Raw genomic sequence first — 23,041 nt, 5'->3', positions numbered from 1 at the left:
TATTCAACCCTGCTTTAATGCATAAGTGAAAACTCATATCCATATAAATTCAACCTTAATCTGATGTATATATATCACAAGAAAAAAATACTATTCAACTGTAACATTAAAAGTTTAAATGGCTATCTACAATACTATACACTGAATAAGCAATATCTTTCTCTTTATAGCTTGGTCAAAAAGTCTAAGGAATCCAACGATCTAAAACTCATATTAGAAAAACTGTTAGTTATTATATGATATATATTCTCATGTAAGTATCTGTTCCTAGTTGAGATAGGACTCTGGTTTGTTTTTGTTGGGGAGTCTTTTTTAACTGTAAAGCCTTAGTTTAACTCCTACATACTCTCCGTTCTCTCACCCCGCACCTCTTCCTTGAATCCAAAACATGAGCGACGAAGAATTAGCCCACTATTTTTCTCCGATTATCAAAGTATACAAAGATGGTCGAGTCGAGAGATCTTTAGGCACATCCACAGTTCCTCCATCAACACATCCCCAAACCGGTGTCCAATCCAAAGACGTCGTGATCTCACAAGAACCACCAGTATCCGCCAGGCTCTGCCTTCCAACCAAAGCCACCGCCACAACCAAACTCCCTCTTCTTGTTTACTTCCACGGTGGCGGCTTCTGCATTGAAGGCTCCTCCTCCCCCACGTATCACAACTACCTCAACTCCTTAGTCTCCGGTGCCAATGTTGTTGCAGTCTCTGTTAATTACCGGCTTGCCCCCGAGCACCCTCTGCCGGCTGCTTACGATGATTCGTGGGCTTCTGTCAAATGGGTTGCTTCCCATTTCGATGGAAACGGCTCAGAAGATTGGTTAAACCTCCATGCGGATTTTCATCGTGTTTTCTTCGCCGGCGACAGTGCTGGGGCTAATATAGCTCACCAGATGGGATTGAGAGTAGGTTCTGAGGGCATGGTTGGTGGTGCTAAGCTGATTGGGGTTGTTTTGATCTATCCATATTTCTGGGGGACAGCCAGTTGGGGCGGAGGAGCTGTCCACGCCTGCACTTAAATGAGAGTACTTTGCTGCCTTGTGGCAATTTGCTTACCCGTTGAGCAGTGGATCTGACTTTTCAACCCTGGTAAAGATCCGAAGTTTGGGGAAATGGGGTGTGAGAGAAAGATGGGTTGAGAGATAGGGGGTGGTATTATGGTGAGATACTGAGAAAGAGTGGGTGGAGTGGGGTTGTGGAGGTGGCGGAAGAAAAGGGGGAGGAGCATGTTTTCCATTTGTTTAAGCCAAGTTCTGAGAATGCTGTGGCCATGGAGAAAAAGATTGCGTCTTTCTTGAATTAGAATAGTGTACTAGGTAATCTGACCATTGCCTCTATGGCAGGTTGGTGTGGTTTACTTTCCATTGGTGTAAGAATTTTTACTTTATTCCTATCTTTTACTAGGTTTATTTATGTTTCGTGGATTATCAATTGTGATGTTAAAATATGAACAAGTTTTCTTTTCAACAAAATCGACAATGCAAATTCATCATATGCCTAATTTTTGGAAGCTTAGGCGTGTTATTATATTCTTAGGGAGGGTAGGTCTGTTTTCAAAAAAACACATTCATCTACTACTGTTTGGGCCTAAAATAAAAGTTTGGGCCAAGAGCAAGTATAGTACTGTGGAAGGCACGGTATTTAGCCCAGCATTGGTTCGGCAAGTTCAAGGGGTTCTAGTCCAAGACAACGATGGCCTAGCTGATTCCTTATCACAGGTACTGTTTGGTACGTAGACAGGACGGAATGGGACGGGACTGGACGGAACAGGATGGGACGGGACGGGACGGAATAGATGATGTAAATATTGAAAAAGATAAGGAGAAATTTTGTCATAAAATGTTATAAATTTGTGTTCCACGGATGTGGAACGGGTCGTTCCAGGGGGAAGAGGTGGAACGAAAAATCAGCCAAATTTCGTCCCATAGGACAACCCGTTCCACAGTTTTTAGGCGCACCAAACGTGGGACGGAACGGCTCATCCCGTTCCGTCCCGTCCCGTTCCACGTACCAAACGGTACCTAAAGGACCGTGGAGACATTACATTTGAGCAGGGTTTGGCTGAGTTCTACATGGAATAAAACTACTAAGGATTGGCAATTGATTCTGATAAGTTTGGGGCTGTGGTCAAAATTTATGCTTAACCAGATAAGAAGGAATTAAGGAGTAATGCTATTCATACCATGTTTTTATACCGTATTTCTATATCACCTTAGGTGGCATTTGATGTGGACAACCACATCATTTGATGACAACCATATCATTTGAAAAATTTGCAAAACTCAAGGAAAGGAAAGGGAAAGATTCCTCGTATACCACAATCATCATTTAATTAACTAGTTTTTCTTAATTATTAGTTTATTAAATAATGAACTAAATTTAAATCTGATTAATTCAAATGACGTGGTTGTCTACATCAAATGTCATCTAAGATGGTATGAAAATGTGGTACAAAAATATGGTATGAATAGCATTACTCAGAATTAAGTTTAGAAAAGACTAGGTTCAGAGTCCTGGTTTGAATGGAAAAGCCGAGACTAGATGAGGGTTAAGTTTCAGCTAAGGAAAAATAGGTTGGTTTTCAGGGAAAATGTCGAGGAGGCTAAGGGCTGGTTTGGTATTGCTGTGCTTTGAAAAAAGCTGCTGTGAGAATAAGCGGCTGTGAAATAAAGCAGCATAGTGTTTGGTAAACTTTTTTGTAAAAGTGCTTTTAGAAAAAAAAGTTGTACGATAGTGTTTGGTAAACTTTTATGTAAAACAGCTGTGACTGTGTGAAATGACAAAAAAGGGTATAATACTAATAATTTAGTTTTCTTAACAAATAAAAGTGAATTACTAAATATACTTTATTTTTAGAAGAAAAATATTTATAAACTTTATCTTAAATATTAATTAGTATGACAAACTACTTCAATTGAAATATTTTAGACTGAATAGCTAGGATTCATTAGTACAATATTGTTAATGTACTTGAAAGTAGTCTAATTAGATGCATTTATCAAACTTGTTGCTATTCAAACAATTTTCAAAAACAGTCCAGCTTTACAAACAATTTTCACCGTTTAATTTCTTAGAAACAATATTAGAACCAATCTTCACCATTCATTTTTCAAAACCGCTCTACGTCTTCCCGGACTATTGAAACCCAAAAAGTTCCAAAAATTATGAAACAATGGCATACGAAAGAGATGTATTTGAAGATCCAAAAACTTTTAATTTGGCATGAATATTTCTAATGAACGAAAAGTTTGACATGAGTGCATCATATAATTGTAACATGGGGAAGGTCGAAAACAAAACTCAAAAATCCTCTAGATTTTCTTCATTTTATCTTTAGTCGGAGAAATCTTTAACCTCATCTAATAAGGTAAAACAATTATTACAACAAAACTGTAGAAAGGGAAGAGTCCAACATTGGAGTCGGCTCACAAGAAGAAAATGTTGCCTTCTAAACATATGACTAGGCAGCGCGAGTAACAGCTGCATGTATTGCCTCCGTAAGATGAGGGACGGTCTTTGAGCTCAGACCCGCCATGCTAATCCTTGGCATGCAAGGATTCAAAAAGTTGAAGACATATGCTGATGATACGATCAGCCATTTCCTTCAACTCAATTGTCCACTCATTGAACAAATCCCTGACCACAGAAGAATTAAGTGATAAGATGATTAGAAATCAAATAGGGAAGGAAAAACTATTTCTGGGTCGGAGTTCAATAACTAGCTGATGATACATCAAGTCAATTATTGTCATTTTGCACATATATGAACAAGATTCAAAGAGTACCTATCCTTGAGGATGGTCGCTACAATAGATGCACCATGAATGGGTGGGGCCTGATCACAAGCTTCAGTTGGCTTTCAACCTTGCTTGCAACATCAGCATTCTTGCAGACCTATGTTCAAGTAGAATTTTCAACAACCAATATAATCAAGAACAATTTAAGATGTATGGCAAGTATGGAGTTTTTTCGTATTAAATTTTAGTGGGATGCAACCAAATAAGGTAACTCGCAACTGAAATTTATGGAATGAGTCTTACAATGCTTAGGGCTCCAACACGTTCGCCATACAGACCCATGTGTTTTGCATAACTTTGAGCAATAAGGCACTCTCCACCATCAGCAGCAAACCTACGAACAGACTGTGTATCTCCATCCAAACTTCCACTAGCAAAACCCTACAAATACAAGAAAACAGTTCATCATGAGAAGTTGGAATAACATGATGTTAAACAAAAAGAAGAAACTGGAGTGTAGAGAAATTGGAACTCTACACGTGGTCTACCTGATAAGCACCGTCGAAGAAAGGTAATTTCTCTTGATCTCACGAGCTGTCTGATCTGCTCCCACTGCTCAAGAGTTGGATCAACACCGGTGGGGTTATGAGCACATACATGGAGAAGTACAATTGCTCCGGCGGGGGCAGAACTGAGGTCTTCTAAGAGGCATGTTAACGAAATGAAAAGAGTATTAAAGCATAATGAGGAATAGACACGTTATAAGGCCTGCTGCCATTTAACGTCAATAATGTTAGCTTCTTAAATTAATAGCAAAATCAATTTACTGACAACGATATAGCTTACATGTCATTAGCGAGCAGCTGTTCGGCTTTTCTCACCACATTCAGAACAAGTGGTTTTCCCTCCTGTCATTCCATAAACACAAAGGCGGTTAAGAAATTAACAAATTCGCAAACGATGATAACAAAACTAGTGCCACTACCTTTGAAATAAAAATCCTTCAGTTACGAAGACGTGCATAATTTTGACAATGAAACAAACATCAGCTTGAGTCGGCACACTCGAGTCCCATACATTAGAGAACATACATTTCGCTAACAATACATACTAAAGCTTTGTAATCATGTTAAATTTGGTCCAAAACAGACTCACCTCGGTTCGAAAACCGAAAAGGATTTTACGCACGAACAATCAAAATACAGATAGACATTCAAATCACCATTTAAGATATACTGTAGTAGCTACAACAATGACATATACTTACTGGGTGCTCGGGTTGAGGAAAAAGATGCAATCTAAGCTTGGCCATCACCATTTAAGATAGACAAATTTGTTCGCAGTAAACCAACAACACACACAGACCATAATAGACACATTTGGCAAAAGTGTAATCCTCACTATAATGGTGATCTGTTAGACAACTACCAAACCAAGTTTGCAGGACAATTCAGAAACTCTCCATTTTTTATAGTGAGGATTACACTTTTGCCAGTTGTATTTGTATGTGATCCCAACTACAAATACGACTACGTACAAATATATATAAGTGATCCCAGGTACACTATATACGACTACGTACAAATATATACCATCATAAAGAAAACATGATTAATTTTCCAACTTTCAGGAGAAAATCAATATGCATATATACAAGTAAAAGTATGGTTTTACCTTTTTAATTGCAAAGGCAGGTGAGGCAATACAACAACAACAAAAAAGTATCAGCGGGGAATTGATCAAACCAGTCAACTGAAGTAGCAACATGTAAATTCAATGTCAATACAAACATATAATCAGCAGCCAATTCAACAATTAACAAGCACCATTGTCATCCATAGTGGATGAGCTACCAAGATCAACCAGAGACAAACTGAATTCCCAACCTTTCCCTCCATTTCTCTCACTTGCTTTTTACAAGTCTTAGATCCAAATGGTATCTCACCCCCAAACAAACCATCCCAGAAACCCCCCAAACCCACCCCAACTCACTCAGATTACCAAATCCCAGCTCACAAATCTCACCCTAACAACAAACCCACCATTACCCACTTCCCCAAATCACAAAAATCACCCACTCCCACTCTACCAAATCAAAACCCTAAGATCTCACCAACAAAAAACAACCAACAATTAAAAAAAATCACAGATTTGCAACCATTCCAGTCACTTTCTCTGCTACCCTTTTCGCCAAACCTCCCCTTTTGCTCCCTCTCCCTCTCCTCTCAGCATTTGCGTGAGATTCTTATTTCTTAATAGTTATCTCTCTCTCTCTCTTTGTTTTTTATTTTTTTTTCTTTTTCTAATTTCGCTTTTTTTGAGTGAGGCGTGCGCACATACCCTCCATCCCCAGTTGTTTTTCCTAACACCCATCCCCAAATTGAAAAATCCAAACAAATAAATAACAAATTTTTACGAGAGCAGCTTACAAAGGGAACCTGGAGAAACCTGGAGAACGAGAGAACGAGAGAGATCACTGGTTTTTGGAACGAGAGAACAAGAGAACGAGTGAGTGGTCTGGGTTCAGGTATGCGAGAGCTGAAGGCGAGAGGGAAAGGAGGGTAATTTTGGGTTATTGAAAAATTCATTAAACGTCCACTGTTCACCCGTGTTTTCTAAAATAAGCTGTTTTTGGAAGCTGCTATTTGCAGCTTCAGGACTCCTTCAGGTTTTGGGCTTTTTTTCACCCCCAACTTTGAAAGAAAGCTGTTTTTGAAAGTTTACCAAACACCAAAACCCCTACCAACTTGTTTTCATCCTAGCTTTTTTTTTAAGCACCTCAATCCCAAACTGCACCTAAGTCCTATCAGCACTCTGCCTCGGCAAACCTACTCATCCTTAAGACATTGCCTATAAAATAGCAGAAGCTTCACAGCAAGAAAAGAATCTTCATGGCAAGTATTCGTTCAATTTATAGAGACAATTTGAGTGAGAACCCTGAAGAAGAAAGAAAGAGGTTTAAGTTTATAGAGGAAGGCTTAAGGGTGAGATCATTCTAACTTTTGCGTGTCTTGAGTAATTCTTTTCAATTTGATTTACCATGTTTATATTCTCTATTTTGATCTGAAAACAAACCCTTTCAGTACCTATTTCATATTTTTATCATCCTGTTATAAGCTCTGGAAAACCAAAAGATATAAGTTTCAAAGTGTTCATAATTTTGTAGGTGCAGATTTCAGAACTTTCAGTTTCGTAGTCCCTTTTTTCGTCCCTGTTTTCTTTCACTACAGAGCTTCTTTTCAAAGTATTTTCCAGTAGAATTAAAGAGGGAATCATAAGCTTTAAATCGAGTATTTACCCATAGATTTTGATTGAGATTTGACGGGTCAAAACCATGTTCAAAAAGGCTTCTTTAAACCCGTGAAAAACTCTGGTGCCTTTTTTCTGCACATACTTAGGGCTGGTTTGGTATTGCTGTGCTTTGAAAAAAAGTTGCTGTGAGAATAAGCGGCTGTGCTGTGAGAATAAGCGGCTGTGAAATAAAACCAGTAGAGTGTTTGGTAAACTTTTTTGTGAAAGTGCTTTTGGAAAAAAAAGCAGGATGATAGTGTGTCTTTTCATTAAAGGAGCACTGTAGCTCCGTGTGCTTTGAAAAAACTGGCTTTTTTTCAAAGCAGCAAATAGCAGCTTCAGCTTTTCCTTTGATTTTCAGCTTATTCTCACAGCAGCTTCCAAAATAAGCCCTTTTTTTTTCAGTTTACCAAACATAAAAATGACCCTCAGCTTTTTTTCACAGTGGCTTTTTTTAAAATCACCTCAATCCCAAACGGGGCCTTACTGTTTTAACTCATGATTTCTCTCACTTCGGAACTTGGTTTTTAACAAACTTTACATCGTTGGAAAGATGGTTCTTCAAGCTTCCAAACAAGTATAAATTCATAAATTTTCATCAAGATTTGATTAGGCAAAAAGTTGCTCGTTTTGTGTCCACAAAACTATCTAGAATCCACGATCTAAAACTCTAGTGCATATTAGAAAAATTGTTAGTTATGATACGATATTTTCTCATGTAATTATCAGTTAGTGTTTTTTTTTTTTTTTTTTTTTTAAGAAAGGGAGGTATATTACCCACAAAGAAACAAAACACAAGAATGGTCCAAATACACACTAAGAACAAAAGAAAAAAATGAACTCTTAAAACACACATTACAAAGCCCAAAGTGAGCCTTGGGACCCAACACAAACACACCACACAACAAAAGAAACCCTAAATCAGGACAATTAATGTAGCAGCTCCTCCTGCTGCTGAAACTTCCCAACAAATCGAAGCCATCTTTGCCACAAGGACCTACCATCACACCATCTCGAGCCCTAGAGTTGAGGAAGAAGAAAGTCGCTCCATCCTCCACAAACCACCAAAACGATCGCCGCCATAGAACAAGGAAGCGCGCGGGAGAGATCCCACGAACGACAGCGCCAACAAGCGAAAACAATGGGAAGAACCTACAAGGGCCAACAAAGGTGGTGGTGCGAACACTCGAGCCAAAGCTCTACACACCCTCCCATGGAACAGCGATAAATCGCGATGAAACTAGCAGAATCGAAATTAGGATTGGTGCAAAGAAAATGGAGCCAAGTGATGATGAAGGTATAGGGGAAATGACTGAATGATATGGATGAAATAGGTGAAGTAGATTTGAGGCTCAGGATGATGAAAACAGATGCTCAGGATGATGAAAATAGAGGCAAACAAAGTACCAGGAAGATGAGATTGTGGGAAGATGTGGAAGGAAACGGGGCTGAGGTTATTACAAACAACCGTTGGAGAAAGAAAAAGAACAAGACAAAGGAAAATCAAGGGATTGTCATCGGCCTTGCCATGGCAAGAGCTGGCGGCGACACAGAAAATAAAAAACGGAGACACTCACACTGCCGGTGAGAAAGGCTCTCACTAGAGGAGAGAGTTTTTATTATCAGTTAGTTAGATCTCTTGATATTTGGGTGTAGTTCCTAGTTGAGACAGGACTCTGTGTGTGTTGGAGTCTTGTACTATAAAGCCTTTGTTTAACTCTTACATACTCTCCGTCCTCTTTCACCCTGCACCTGTTCCTTGAATAAAAAACATGAGCGACGAAGAATTAGCCCACGATTTTTCTCCGATGATCAAATTATACAAAGATGGTCGAGTCGAGAGATCCTGAGGCACATCCACAGTTATTCCATCAACACATCGTCGTTATCTCACAAGAACCACCCGTATCCGCCAGGCTCTACCTTCCAACCAAAGCCACCGCCACCACCAAACTCCCTATTCTCGTTTACTTCCACGGCGGAGGCTTCTGCATCGAAAGTTCCTCCTCCCCCATGTATCACAACTACCTCAACTCCTTGGCCTCCGCATCCAATGTTGTCGCAGTCTCTGTTAATTACCGGCTTCACCCCGAGTACCCTCTGCCGGCTGCCTACGATGATTGGTGGGCTGCTGTCAAATGGGTTGCTTCTGTTAGTAAAGAGTCCTCCAAGTCTATACCCTTGTCATAATCCCCATTATTATCTTCTGTATATTATCACTTTATCTTAGAGATTTGTAATCCCGTTAGGATTTGTATTGGGAGATGCACAATCCCTTTAGGACTCTCTGTAAACTTGTATATTTATACCTGATTATGAGTAATGGCAAAGTAAGACTTCCACCAATATTACTGCTTCATGTTTGCTGTGCTCTTTCTCTGAATATATATTTCTACAGATTCCCATGTCTATGGAAACGGTTCAGAAGATTGGTTAAACCTCCTTGCGGATTTTCATCGTGTTTTCTCGGCCGGCGACAGTGCTGGGGCTAATATAGCATACCAGATGGGATTGAGAGTAGGCTCTGAGGGCTTGGTTGGTGGTGCTAAGCTGATTGGGGTTGTTTTGATCCATCCATATTTCTGGGGGACAGAGCCAGTTGGGGCGGAGGAGCTGTCCACGCCTGCACGTATAAGAGAATAATTGCTGGTTTTTGTTGCAGAGAAAGGTGGGTTGAGAGATGGGGGGTGGTATTATGGTGAGATACTGAGAAAGAGTGGGTGGAGTGGGGTTGTGGAAGTGGTGGAAGCAAAGGGGGAGGAGCATGTTTTGCATTTGTTTAAGCCAAGTTCTGAGAATGCTGTGGCCAAGGAGAAAAAGATTGCATATTTCTTGAATTAGAAAAGTGTACTAGGTAATCTGACCATTGCCTTTATGGCAGGTTGGTATGGTTTACTTTCCATTGGTGCAAGAATTTTTACTTTTTTCCTATATTTTACTAGGTTTATTTATGTTTCGTGGATTATAAACTGTGATGCATGGACACGGACACGGATACGGGAATATGACATGATACTGGGATACGCTAAATTTCTAAAAATGAAGACACGATATGGCAAGGATACGGCAATTAAAAATAATATAAATAAATAAATATATGTAAATATTATAAAATAAGCATTCAATTATACTATTCAAGTTCAAATTTATTTCAATAAACTTCAAACATTTAAAAAGATAATCCACTAAACAACTAAATTAGTCTTCAAACTTGAAAAACTAAAAAGAACATCCAAATGACTAAAAATATAAAAAAGAAAGAGTCCCTCATTCTCGTACTAGCTTTTTTCCTAAATTATCAACATGTAAATGTTAAGAATCAATCCAAAGTAGTCGTATAAGAGGTTACAAGTCAAATTTATGTTAAGAGATCAACAAAGCAATATAAAACATATATAAATATATTATAATCTAAATCATTCTAAACCACTAACAATAATATTATTATAATATGCAAAAACAGAAAAACAAAAGAAGCTTTTCGTTTGGTTTTAGAAAAGCAAAAGGGACTGTAATCAGTAAATCTAACAAAAAGAAAAAGAAAGCTTCAAGAAAGCATGGAATCCGAAACCCAGTTACCAGCTCTCGCCAGCAGATGCATAAGATATGATGCAGCAGTAGCAAACGGAGAAGACAGAAGCAGTTGCCGAAGACGGTTCTGATGTTCGAGTGAGGAAAAACAGGTAGATCTGAATTTTATACACAAAATCGTTTCGATTTTTGGTCACAGAATCGTTTCGGTTCAGCTAATCTCAATCAACTGTCAACTATCACAATTCTGTGCGGATTAAGAGTAATTATCTTGAATTTTTTTTTGTGATTATCCTCTGATTAAAATTTAAAACTTATCCAAAAGGTAGGATACTCGTATCTCAACAGTAAGATACGCGTATCTCATTAGTCAACAACGTATCTGTTGACTCAGATACGTATCGATTGCGTATCTGCACGTATCGCCATGCGTATCCGTATTCCCGCGTATCAAATACGGGATACGTTGGTCTTCTCCCGTGTCCATGCATCATAGATTATAAATTGTGATCTTAAAATATGAACAATTTTTCTTTTCTGCAAAATCAACAATGCAAATCCATTGTATGCCTAATTTTTGGATGCTTAGGTGTGTTATTAGTATTCTTAGGGAGGGTAGGTTTGTTTTCAAAAGAAAATTCACCTACTAGTGTTTCGGCCTAAAATACAAGTTTGGGTCAAGAGCAAGTAAAGCGCAATGGAAGGCCTGGTATTTATCCCAGCATCGGTTTGGTTGGTTCAAGGTGTTCTAGTCCAAGACAACGATAGCCTAGCCAAGTCCTTATGATTGAAGGACAGTTGAGGGATTAAATTTGAGCAGGGTTTGGGTGAGTCCTACATGGAATTAAACTGTTAAGGATTGGGAATCGATTCTGATAAGTTTGGGGCTGTGATCAAAATTCATGGTTATCAAATAAGAAGAAATTAAGTTAAGAAAAGACTAGGTTCAGAGTCCTTGCTTGAATGGAAAATCTGAGACTAGATGTGTGTTAAGTTTCAACTAAGGAAGAAAAGGTTGGTACTCAGGGGAAATGCCGAGGAGGCTAAGTCCTATCAAAATTATGCCTCAGCAAACCACATGGCCTATAAAATGGAAGAGGCTTCACAACGAAAAAAGAACCTTCAACTCAACACACAAATCAACACTCTACGCGAAACCCTCTCACCCTAAGAAAACATTAACTCCTTCCCTTGCCAAATATTCAGTTTTGTGAAATATCATGTCAACAACCAGCACCACCTTCAGTTTGGTTGTTAAGACCTAGAATTTAAAGTTATTATTTTTAATTTCAAAAAGGAAATAGTTTCAGCCCATTTTGTTTTACACTTTGCCCAACCTTTTACATAGGGCATATTGTTATACCTCAGCAAACAAAAGACAAAGACTGTCTCTCTAATCTTCGATTCTGCAATGAGAGATTCTTTCTTCCCTTCTTGTAATTTGTTCTTATCCTTTCCTAATAATCTTTTTTCCAATACTTTATTTTGCTGACTAATGTAGGCTATGTAACTAGGAGGTGGAGGGTTTTTAGAAAACGGTGGAAACCTTAAGCAGGAGGTGGAGGAGCTATGGGTTTGGTGGAGAGTATATGGATGCAGGTGGCTATCCATGGTGGTTTGAGGTTGCTCTTTAAGCAGTCTATATAGCTGAGTAATCTAAGCTATGAAGCAGGTGGTGGAAGGTCTAGGCTTAGGTTCCTATCATGATCATTTTCGCTATAAATAGTTGCACTTCGAATAGGAAATTTCATAGTAAGTATTCGTTCACTTTATAGAGAGAATTTGAGTGAGAACCCTGAAGAAGAAAGAAACAGGTTTAAGTTTGCAGAGGAAGGCTTAAGGGTAAGATCTTTCTAACTTTTGGGTGTCTTGAGTAATTCTTTCCAATTTGATTTACCATGTTTATATTCTCTATTCTGATATGAAAACAAACCCTTTCAGTACCTATTTCATGTTTTTATCATCATCTTGTTAGAAGATCTGGCCAAAATCAAAAGAATTTAAGTTTCAAAGTGTACATAATTTTCTTGGTACAGATTTCAGAACTTTTAGTTTCGTGGTCCTTTCTTTCGTCCCTATTTTCTTTCACTACAAAGCTTCTTTTCAAATTATTGTCCAATAGAATTATAGAGGGAATCTGTTGACCCTAAAAACTACCAAGCCTACATGGCGCGCATGCCAAGTAACTAATGAACTAACTATATCCTTCGGTTGTATGCGGGCGTGCCAACTCATCGGCCGAGCTCGGCCGAGGAGTAAAATATGTTAATGTTGCGTTGGATGCGCTGCTGACTTCTCGATCTTACGATTGCAACCGAGGAAGGAACACGTCTTGGCTTTCGGGTTCTAGAGCCTGAAGACAAGGCTGCTAGTTGTACGAAGTTCACAAATCGTCGGTGTCAGATTTGGTCACAATGATTATATTCGTAAGAGTATAAGCACGCCGAATTGACACTAGACTATATGGACACAAATATTCAAAACAAATGTACGTCTTAATCGTAAATGTGGTTCGACCGTCAAAATGCCGAACTCTAAACCCAACTTGTGAGTATCCAATCATAAAACCACTTTCGGTTTAATGCGTCGAGTCTAGTGATTCGTAACGCCTCACTTTGCTGAGAAGGCTCGTGAGATGACCTCTGCCAAAAAGGATTCGAAAACCATTCTCGACCGAGACTTGGATAGATAACCAGTCAGCCTTGAAGCAGTGTTATTTATCCAAAATGAAGGTGCTTCGCGGTCGGCTGATTCTACGACGGCAGTGCTGTTTATCCAAACTGAAGATGTGTTGGCGAAAAAGAAACTAAAAATCTCAAGGTTGTTGAGAAGTTTCGTGTAGAGCAAGAGTTTACGCAGGGCAATTTGTGTGTTGAGTTGGAAAGGCCTGAATGTGTGTTCATCCTCTGTATTTATAATAGCGAACCTACTTCCGGCCGAGTTAGAACCTTACCCGGACTAGGACTCCTCATCCTGATCTAACTAAGACTCGGCCAATCATACTTTAATTAGGACTTTGAACACATCTCCAAAATGATCCAGATTCTTTCTGTGTTCCTTATTACCGTTAGCTTTAACACTCCTGGGGGTTCAAGGATTCATCTAAATCAATCCTTCTCACAAAGAGACTCGATCAACAAACGTCTTGATAACTCCCAGTACCCAGTCGGCCCATGATCCCTCTTACGACCACTGGATCAAGAGTCTCGGCCCATTTGTTACCTTCAGCCCAAAATAATGTTTTGGACATAAACATTGCCCCTCATTTTTAAGGTCTTTGGCTCAAAATTCCTTTAGCCGAATTTCGACCTTGAAGAAGTGAAACCAAACCAGGGTATATTTTCTAAAACAATTCGAATATCCCATCTATCCGGCGCAATTACGAAGCATGATTGCACGATCTTAATTTTGTCAAACACCCTGCCATGTGGCAACTTCCTAGCATACTTGTCCTTACTTGACACTAAAACACCTATCCTTCCACACACCATCATTACAACCTTGATTTGCGAAATTGTAATCTACGTGCAGATACCCAAACGTCTCTTCATCATTAAACTTGCCACAACAGGCTATCGTGCAACCTCGATCTGCGAATTTCTTGGTCTATTTGAATCGTGCACAGAATCAAGCGTCTCTTCATCATTGAATCTGTCGTCACATGTCATCATGTAGCCTCGATCTGCGGATTTCTTGGCCTCTTCATATGGGTTTCCCGAATCTCCATAATGATTGTTAAACTATCCGACTAGTCTTATCCTTTATTCGAAACTTTAAACCGTTGGGTTTTCAGCCCAAAACCCTATAAATACTCTATCTCTTCTTCGTTCACACTCTACAGTTCATTAACTCCCGAACATCTTTTGCTTCTGGCTCTTGAGTTCCTAGAAAACCCAGACAACTCTCAACCTAGAAATTCTTCGATTCGTCATCAATGGCTTTCTTCATTTCCAAGCTTTCTGACGAATGCAACAAATGCCAAGGCTTCATCGATAGAAGCGCCATCAAAACTTTGCGCTTCGAATGTGATTTGACCGCCTCTTACCAGATCTTGGGGCCACTTTTCAGGAATGTTGTACCATCGTCCATCACCACTCTCTTCAAGGATCATTGCCTGACACCCTTGTTGCAAAGGTTCGATTGGTCAAAATAGGACCTAACCAAGCCCCAAGGAGACTGGCCCTCAACCACCATAACTTGAGTAACTTGGTTCGAAAGAATGGAAAAAATCTTCAATCAAGAATGGAAGACTTGTGGCATCTATGATATCATTAAACTCTTGACCATGGAAATCGTCATGGACAAAGAACTTCTTATGGTAGCTTTGTGCTTTTGGTGCTCAGCCACCAACATCATGGTCCTTCCCTTCGGTCCTATCGGCCCCATCATCCTCGATGTCTCAGCTATCCTTGGGACCTCTCCTTCTGGCCTCTCTGTTGATGCCGCCCTTCTTAGGCATCTGTCTATTCTTGACCTCAAAGCTCTATTCAACGAGCAGGCTGTCGAAGTGCTGAGTAAAGAGGGTCAAGAACCCTCAACAGAAAAAATTCAAAAATTACACAAGAATTTGTTCAACTAAAACACTCTCATCCTCCATTTCACTGGCCAAGGAGAAGAAAACATTCGAAAGGGTGAGCATGAAGCCTTCTATTATACTGGTACAACAAATTTGTTGTACCAAATCGAATAAGTGTTTGGTCAAGAATATGCCGATTGCTGAAACCCTGGCAAGTGGTCACACATTGGCCCTCAGTTCGGCCATTCTTGCCAACCTCCTATGCTGCTTGGCCGAGACAACTATCAACAAAATTGATCCGCACCATAATGGTCCCCTCTAGGTTTTCTAACTTTAGCTGCAGGTTTATTTTGCAACTCTTTAACCAGAGATCCCCAGCTTTCAACCCACTGAAGTGCTCAGCCCTCAGTTAGCGTCTCGACCGGGGCTTCCTCACTAGGCTGAAGAAGTCTTCAAATACTTCTTCGGCTTAGAAGACCTCTCTGACAACGAGTTTCTGATATGTCGTCGTCAAGAATATCCCCCTTCCATCAAGTTTCCATCATCAGCATGGAGTGAAGCTGAAGATGCTAATCTTCGTCAAAATTGGGGGTCGTTCATGTTACACAAGACCTTCCCTTCGGCTGCGATACTCGTCGAGTGAGTTGGGAAGTATACCATCCTCATTTCATTGCTCGGCAACTCGGCTACCTCCAAGGTTTTCCGGTGCCTTTACTTACTTCCCACTCCCTCTTAAGTCGGGGACACTTCTTTGGTTCTTCGGAGAAAGAATGCAGGGAGACAGTTTGTGAATTCCAAGAAAAGTACCAAAAATTCCGTATCCGGCCTAACGTGCCTGAAACCTTTAGCACCGCCACCTTCGTTGATTGGTGGGAAATATACATTCAGGACTTCTTTCACACATCGATCGAGAATGCCATCAAAAAAGTTTTCGGCGACAACCCAAAGAAAGCCTTTACCCCAAAATCTAAGGAGTCGGCTCAAGGTATTTGTCTTCGTTTCTCGTTCTCCTTTGGTTGTTTGTTCAAACTTCCTTCTGATTTAACTTTAACTTTTCTAGGTATTCATACAGACGTGGCAGCCGCGGTTATGGTCAAGAAAAAATCTGCTCCTTCGCTAAAGAAAACCGCGATCGCCTCACTGACCTTACCGAGCAAACGGTCTTGCCCAGAGGCCGTAACGGTTGGTGATGCTCCCCATCCCAAAAAAGCATATTCATGCCATCTCCAGCCAAACCATAAGATCAACTGCTGAGTTTCCTTGTGCTCATGTTGCTCAAGCCTCAACGGACACGCAACCAAACCCTCTCATCGGTCGAGCACCTGAGGTTCAACCCGTTCAACAAGTCGTGGTTAAACCAATTAATAACCTGGTGGTCAAGGAACCTGCAACAACAAAGCCGGTCGTTGCTCCTATCTTGGAGGAAGTGGCCACCTTGGCTGAGAAAAATCTCCCTCCTGATCCAAAACCCAAACTAGTGGTCGTTCTAGAGGGGGTATGATTAGGTTGCTGACATCTTTTTCTTTTCGGTTAGATTTTGAATACTAACAACTTTTATTTCAGGACGACGGCAGTGAAGAAACCCTGTTGATGAGTCACCCTCGACCAATTAAACTTCCTACTAGAAATCATCCACCCATGGTTGAGGCAATTGACCAGGTTGATCCTCCTGCAACTGACCGTGGAAAAAGACCCCTTGTCGAGCCTGAAGCTGATGTGATATAAACTAGCATTCAAATTAAACCCTCTTATTGAAAATTGTAGTAAAGATGTAAGTAGGGATCATTCTAGACTAGGGATTAGGAGGGATTGCTAATCTACTTAAAACTGACTCAAAAATACAAAACTAGGCTTGAAAACACTTAACTAGACTCAAAGAACTCAAAACAAACTAAAAAGACTCAAAACAGCACAAAACAATCAAATAGACTCAAACTAGACATTAGAGGGTGATTTGGACGAAAATTGATTTTAACTCGACTCAAAACACTTAAAAACACAAGTTTGGACAGATTCCAACTAATTTGACTCAACAAAGTACAGGGGATTGGGTTTTTTACGAATTTAAAGTAAAGACAAGTAACTTAAAGACTTAAACAAGTTTAGCACGAATTTGGGGGAAAATATGGGTGATTGGCTAGCTAGATGGTTCTTTTCCACACATGACACACTTGCACACAAATCGATTACCAGTTGCTTTTCCAATAAACTATGAACCTCAACTCCCCAGATTAATTGTGAACAGCACTAATTAACCTTCAGATTTTCCTTAAGTCATTGAATTGGATAGACAACGCATTGGCAACCAAATTATTCTTCAATAGTTCCCTACATGAACAGCATAATAGAGATACAATCAAAGATCATTAAGCTTTGTGAAAATCATAAGCATTGACAAGACATTCATAACTATGAATAACATGATACTCCTGCCAGGAATTCACTTAACACGATTGTGACTAGCAACCTCCACTACTTATGAATATAAGTTCATAACGATTAGGTGAAACTCCCTTATATTCTAGCATTAAATCCATGCATGCAAACTAAGTGTGCACCCTTAATCAACAAACAAGAATAAGTTCTGAATCAAACAGTTAAGTAAATTGCATTCATGATTCATGAAATCATAACTGGAAGTAATCAATTCATATTGCAAATATGTTCATGGCTTTGAATTTTCCTCTAGCTAAAATGAGTTTAGCTCCTCATGTTCGCAAAACAAAGATAATTAAACTTAAACATTGAAAACAAAAGATGGATTACTGATATAGCAAACTTGACTTCAATTCAAACTCATTGGTCTTGCCTTCAGTTGCCCTAGGATATTGAATGCATAGGGGTGCAGCATTGTCTAATCCCGAGCTTGATTGTTCGATTATCCGCAGCCATGGCTTGTTCTTCCTCCTCCTCTTCTTCAAATTCAGATTCAGAACTAGGTGGACTTGGTTCTAGATGCCTCATATTTCGTCTCAAAGTTCTTTCAAAATCGTTGTCAAACTCCAAGATATTTGCACTCATATGTTGTGAACTTCGAGTCATAAACTAGTACCTAAAACAAAGCAACCAAAACAAAACGAAATCAGAAAACAAAACAAAAACAAAAACAAAAACAAACAAACATAAGGCACTACTAGGGGAAGATTAGCAATTTTGCTAATCCCTGGCAGCGGCGCCAAAATTTAATGTGAAATAATCCAACACTCAAATTAAAACCCTATGATTGTAGTACATGGAAGTAGGGATCGTTTTAGGCTGGGGATTAGAAGGGATGCTAATCTACTCAATTTAAACTTTAAAACACTTAACTAGACTCAAAAACAGCAAACTAAACTCTTATGACTCAAAACTGACCAAATTGACTCAAAACAACAAATCTAAGTTAAAAGGACTCAAAACAGACTCTAGGGAGTGATTTAGACGAATTTAAGACTATGAAGACTCAAAACACTAAATTGGACAGATTTAAACACTTTCCTAACTAATCTAACACACTTAATAAAATGGGGAATTGATTTGAACGAAATTAATTAAATTGAACAGATTGCAAAACTAAATCAAACTAGGTATGAAATCAGGTGAATTGAATGGTGAAATAAGCAAATTAGAGGGTCCTTCCCCACTCATGAACATATGCAACATAAATCGATTTCCAGTACTGTTTCTTTAAACCATGAATGACAATGCCCCAAATTAATCGTGAATGCACAAATTAACTCTCAGATTTCCCTAAATTCATTGAATTGAATGGACAACGCATCGCAACCAAATTATTCTTCTCAAGTTCCTTATATGAACAACATGATACATTCAAAGATCATTAAGTTCCATGGAAATCATAAGCATTGACAAAGGTATTGTAACTATGAACTGCATGATACTCCAGCCAAGAATCTACTTAACACGATTGTGACTAGCAATCTCCACTACTTTTACTTATAAGTTCATAACGATTAGGTGAAATTCCCTTATAATTTAGCATTAGATTAATGCATGCAAACTAAGTATGCATCCTTAATCAACATGCAAGAATAAGTTATCAATCAAATAGATAAGTAAATCACATCCATGTTTTACGAAACATATGTCCATGGCTTTGAATTCACCTCTAACTAAGAAAAACTTAGTTACACATGTTCATAGCAATTGAAAAGCAAACTGAAATAAACATTGAAACTAAAACGAGGGAAGAAATAACTCTTAGAACTCCAATGGTTGCAGGTGGCTTATGCACAAGGTCCTTGCTCCAATGGAAGGCACATCAAGCTTCTTTTCTTCTCCCAAGGGTGCGGCAAAGGTGTAGAATGGTCTGTTTTGCGGCTGAGAGGGTTTCTGAGTTATATGGGGGGTGGTGGACGAATTTTGGCTGAAAATATGTATATATAAGTTCGGCAAAACCCTAGGGGAAGTAGATTAGGGTTTCAACTTTGCAGAAATAAAGGATTAGGCCCTAGGGTTTGTGGCACAAAGGTTTAAATCCACCAAGAAAAAGGTTTGGCCCAATTAATTTCTGAAAAGGATTTGCATAACCCAAATCCACAAGGAAAAGGCTAATTAAATCAGAATCCAAAGGGAATTGGGTAAGGAAGGGTGTGGCACAGATTGGAGGGAAAAGGAGTTGAGTGCAAGGCAAGACAACAGCTTTCTAGAAGGGAATATGCGCCATTTTTGTAGGGTTTCTAGAAACAATGTGCTTTGTGGCAGAAATTAAGACTTCTTGAAGGGAATGCTTCTAGAAATAGCTCTAGAAATAGATATTTAGGTCCCCTTGCAGCTTGATTTAAGGTATGATGAGATTAGAATAGGATAAGATAAGATAAGGTTAGTTTGGATAAGATAAGGTTGGATAAGGTTTTGGATAATGTTCATTCTTTTGAGCTGATTCCTTATCTTTTTTGTCTTGAATTTAATTTCTTCATCTCCTTATCAGATTCCTAGCCTTTTGAGCTTCAAAAACGTCCATCCAAAGTGCTCCCCACGTATGCTATCCATTTAATGCCCAAAAGTGCTCCAAAATGCTTCAAAATGCACTTTCTTGCCAACTTTGATAATTAAACCTACAAACACATGAAAATAGCTTAAAACACTATAATAAGTAAGAACTAACAACATAAATGCAAGAAAACAAGCTAACTAAGTCGGATAAATATGCTCCTATCAATTACACCTAAGAATGTTCCAGTAATCCAACTTGACTGGCAAGCACGTCTAAGGGTCTTCCTCCTTCTTTGCTACGGCACAAGGTTTGGGTGAAGGTTTGAATGGTGTATATTGTGTTTGGTGAATGGGTGATGAAGGATGGGATGGTTGCGGCAGAATGTGTATGGAATGTGGTTGAATGGTGGAGAGAGTGGATGGGATCCCTTTTGTGCGGCACAAAGTATAAATAATAGGGTAAAAGAATCTTAGCCCTAATTAATTTTGGAGACAGATTTGTACACCAAATCCTCAAGGAAAAAGGGTAAATAAATGTCAGAATCCAAGAAGAATAGGGAATGTAGGATGCGGCAAGGAAAAAGGGAAAAGGGAATCCCTTGCTGTGTAAGTGAAAGGGTTTCTATAGGGCATTGGTGCGGCATCCTTTTGTGGCTGGGATTAGGTCTTCTAGAACCTAATATTAAGTGTCCTAATATATTTGGGAACCCTCCTTTCAACTGAAACTTAGTTGGATTAGGATTAGGAAAGTGCTGGAACAAAATAAGGTAACTTGACTAATGTTTCCTCTTTTCTTGCTGAGCTCCTTATCTTCTTTAAATTAATTCTTCTTTCTCTTTAACACATTCTTAGCCTCTTTAGTCTTCAATTTCATCCATCCACCTTGCTCCATGCATGTGCCATCCATTATTGACCCAAAAATGCTCCAAAAGGCACCAAAATACACTTTCTTGCCACTTTAGCTCTTTGGACCTACAAGCACACGAAAATAGCTTAAAATACTAAAATAATTATGATCTAACAACATAAATGCAAGAAAATAAGCTAACTAAGTCGCATAAATATGCTCCTATCAAATTCCCCCACACTTAGCTTTTGCTAGTCCTCGAGCAAAACGAAACAAACCAAACATAACCTAGACCTTCCAACATTTGCCTCAGGGATTTCCAATGAAACATGACATGCCAAAGATCACCACTCACATAGATTTTAGCCATCATTACCCTCGAGCGCATACTTAATTGCAGTCACCACTTACTAGCTCGCATTTAATCAATTAAAACAACATTTTGAATGTAGTAACATGCCTTAGAGAATTCCCTCAATTTCTCACCGGATATACTCTCTATTTTCACACAGATTTTCTGCACTCCCTATACTAGGTATATGTGAGAAGATTGATGTAAACATGAAGACTAGTACTCACATATGTTTTAAACAAAGAAGGCAATTTCTGGAATTATTAATACATGTGTATATATATATATATATGATCTCATGAACGGAATGCTACTACTTAGAAGCAAGAACCAGGGATTCCATAGACTCATACCAATCTCAACCTCCACATTATTGAACACACAACATCAAGATACAAGTCAAAGGATTGTAATGGGGCTAAGGGTATTGGCTAACAAAGAAAGGGAAAGGATAAACAAAGGTTCTTAAAGCAATAGTAAGCAAAGTAATGAAATTGACACTTAGAATTCACATTTGAATGCAAAAATCCACTTTAAGCACAAAGGGAAGATTCACAAAACACTTAGGGCCAGATTCAAACTTTTGAACCCTTTTTTCAACCACGAAAACTTGTGAGCTCATTCTCACTTATTTAGAACTCTTTTTCTTTCTTTTTCTTTTTCTTTTTCACGATTTTTTTTCTTTTCTTTTTTTCTTTCTTTGGAAATAACCTTCCCCCACACATATTTTTTTGCAATAATGTTGCTCAAAAGGAATTCCCTCTAAGTCATGCTCCACTATATTTCAAGAACAAGGGTATGGATAGTCCTATTCTAGGCTAGGTAGGGATAATATGGCTAACAAAGAAAATAGGCTAAATAAGGCTCAAATGGGTTAAACCTACAAAAACAAATGCATGGAATGAAGGCTTTTTGGCTCTGGTGGTAACTACTAAACAACTTCATCTTGTTATATGTTATGCACTCAATTTTAAGCTTTGAATGAAACAGACATGAGTTCTAGTATTTGGAACTATAATGATGAAAACGCATTCCAAGTAGCAACCAAGCAAAAAAAACAATGAAATCATGCAACGACTTTAGAAAACAAGAAATCTCAGATTAATAACTCTCCAAACAACGTTTAGGCTCAAGTCTCCCAGGGTTGTAGCGTTAGTTTGAGTTCCTTCCTTCAAGCATATTACAAAAACTGATTTTTTTCTTTGTGATTACATGTGAATTCATAAACATCAACTACAACCAAGTATTAACCAAAGAGCATATCAAACTTACACCCATGTTTGTAACTTTCTTTAACAGTCATGTAATTAAAAACCAAATCCTCATCATTGTGTTGAAAGGTACCCTAAGACACAAACACACAAAAACGACTCTTTTTGGTTTGTTTTTCAAAACTTTTTCTAATTTTTTTTCAAATTTTCGTATTTTTCTTTCAAAACATACTAAAACACTTCAAAACACACTAAAATCACTTAAAAACAGTGAGAAACAACTCTAGAGGGGATAGGTGATAAAACCCACAAAAATCAATGAAAAACACTTTGTTTACCCCCCCCAACACTTAAACCAAACATTATCCTCAATGTTTCAAACATAGACGCACACAAAAGCAAACAAACAAGCAACGAACCAATCAAGACAAACATGGCAGAATAAATGCAGTAAAGAGAAGGGTTTAGGAACGTAAATCTAATTGTGGAGCGATTCCTAGGTTTTCCTTATTTGAATGTATGGGTTGCCTCTTAAGAAGTGCTTGCTTTAACATCTTCCAGCCGGACGATATCTCTCTTTAAGCTTCATTGGAACCCACGGCATGGAGGGGTGTTTCCT

General features: G+C 38.8%; 3 pseudogenes; 2 read left to right on the top strand and 1 right to left on the bottom strand.

The window, feature by feature from the left end:
* Positions 1-294: 294 nt before the first annotated feature.
* On the top strand, positions 295-1,496 carry LOC126584665 (probable carboxylesterase 12; annotated as a pseudogene).
* Positions 1,497-3,287: 1,791 nt separating this feature from the next.
* LOC126584666 (aspartate aminotransferase, cytoplasmic isozyme 1-like) lies at positions 3,288-7,510 on the bottom strand (annotated as a pseudogene).
* Positions 7,511-8,802: 1,292 nt separating this feature from the next.
* Positions 8,803-10,837, top strand: LOC126584667 (probable carboxylesterase 12; annotated as a pseudogene).
* Positions 10,838-23,041: the final 12,204 nt, after the last annotated feature.

Source organism: Malus sylvestris, chromosome 10 (genome assembly GCF_916048215.2).
Source record: "Malus sylvestris chromosome 10, drMalSylv7.2, whole genome shotgun sequence".
Classification (NCBI taxonomy): Eukaryota; Viridiplantae; Streptophyta; class Magnoliopsida; order Rosales; family Rosaceae; genus Malus; species Malus sylvestris.
The sequence above is the reverse complement of the archived record's forward strand: the minus strand, read 5'-3'. Positions and strand labels throughout refer to the sequence as shown.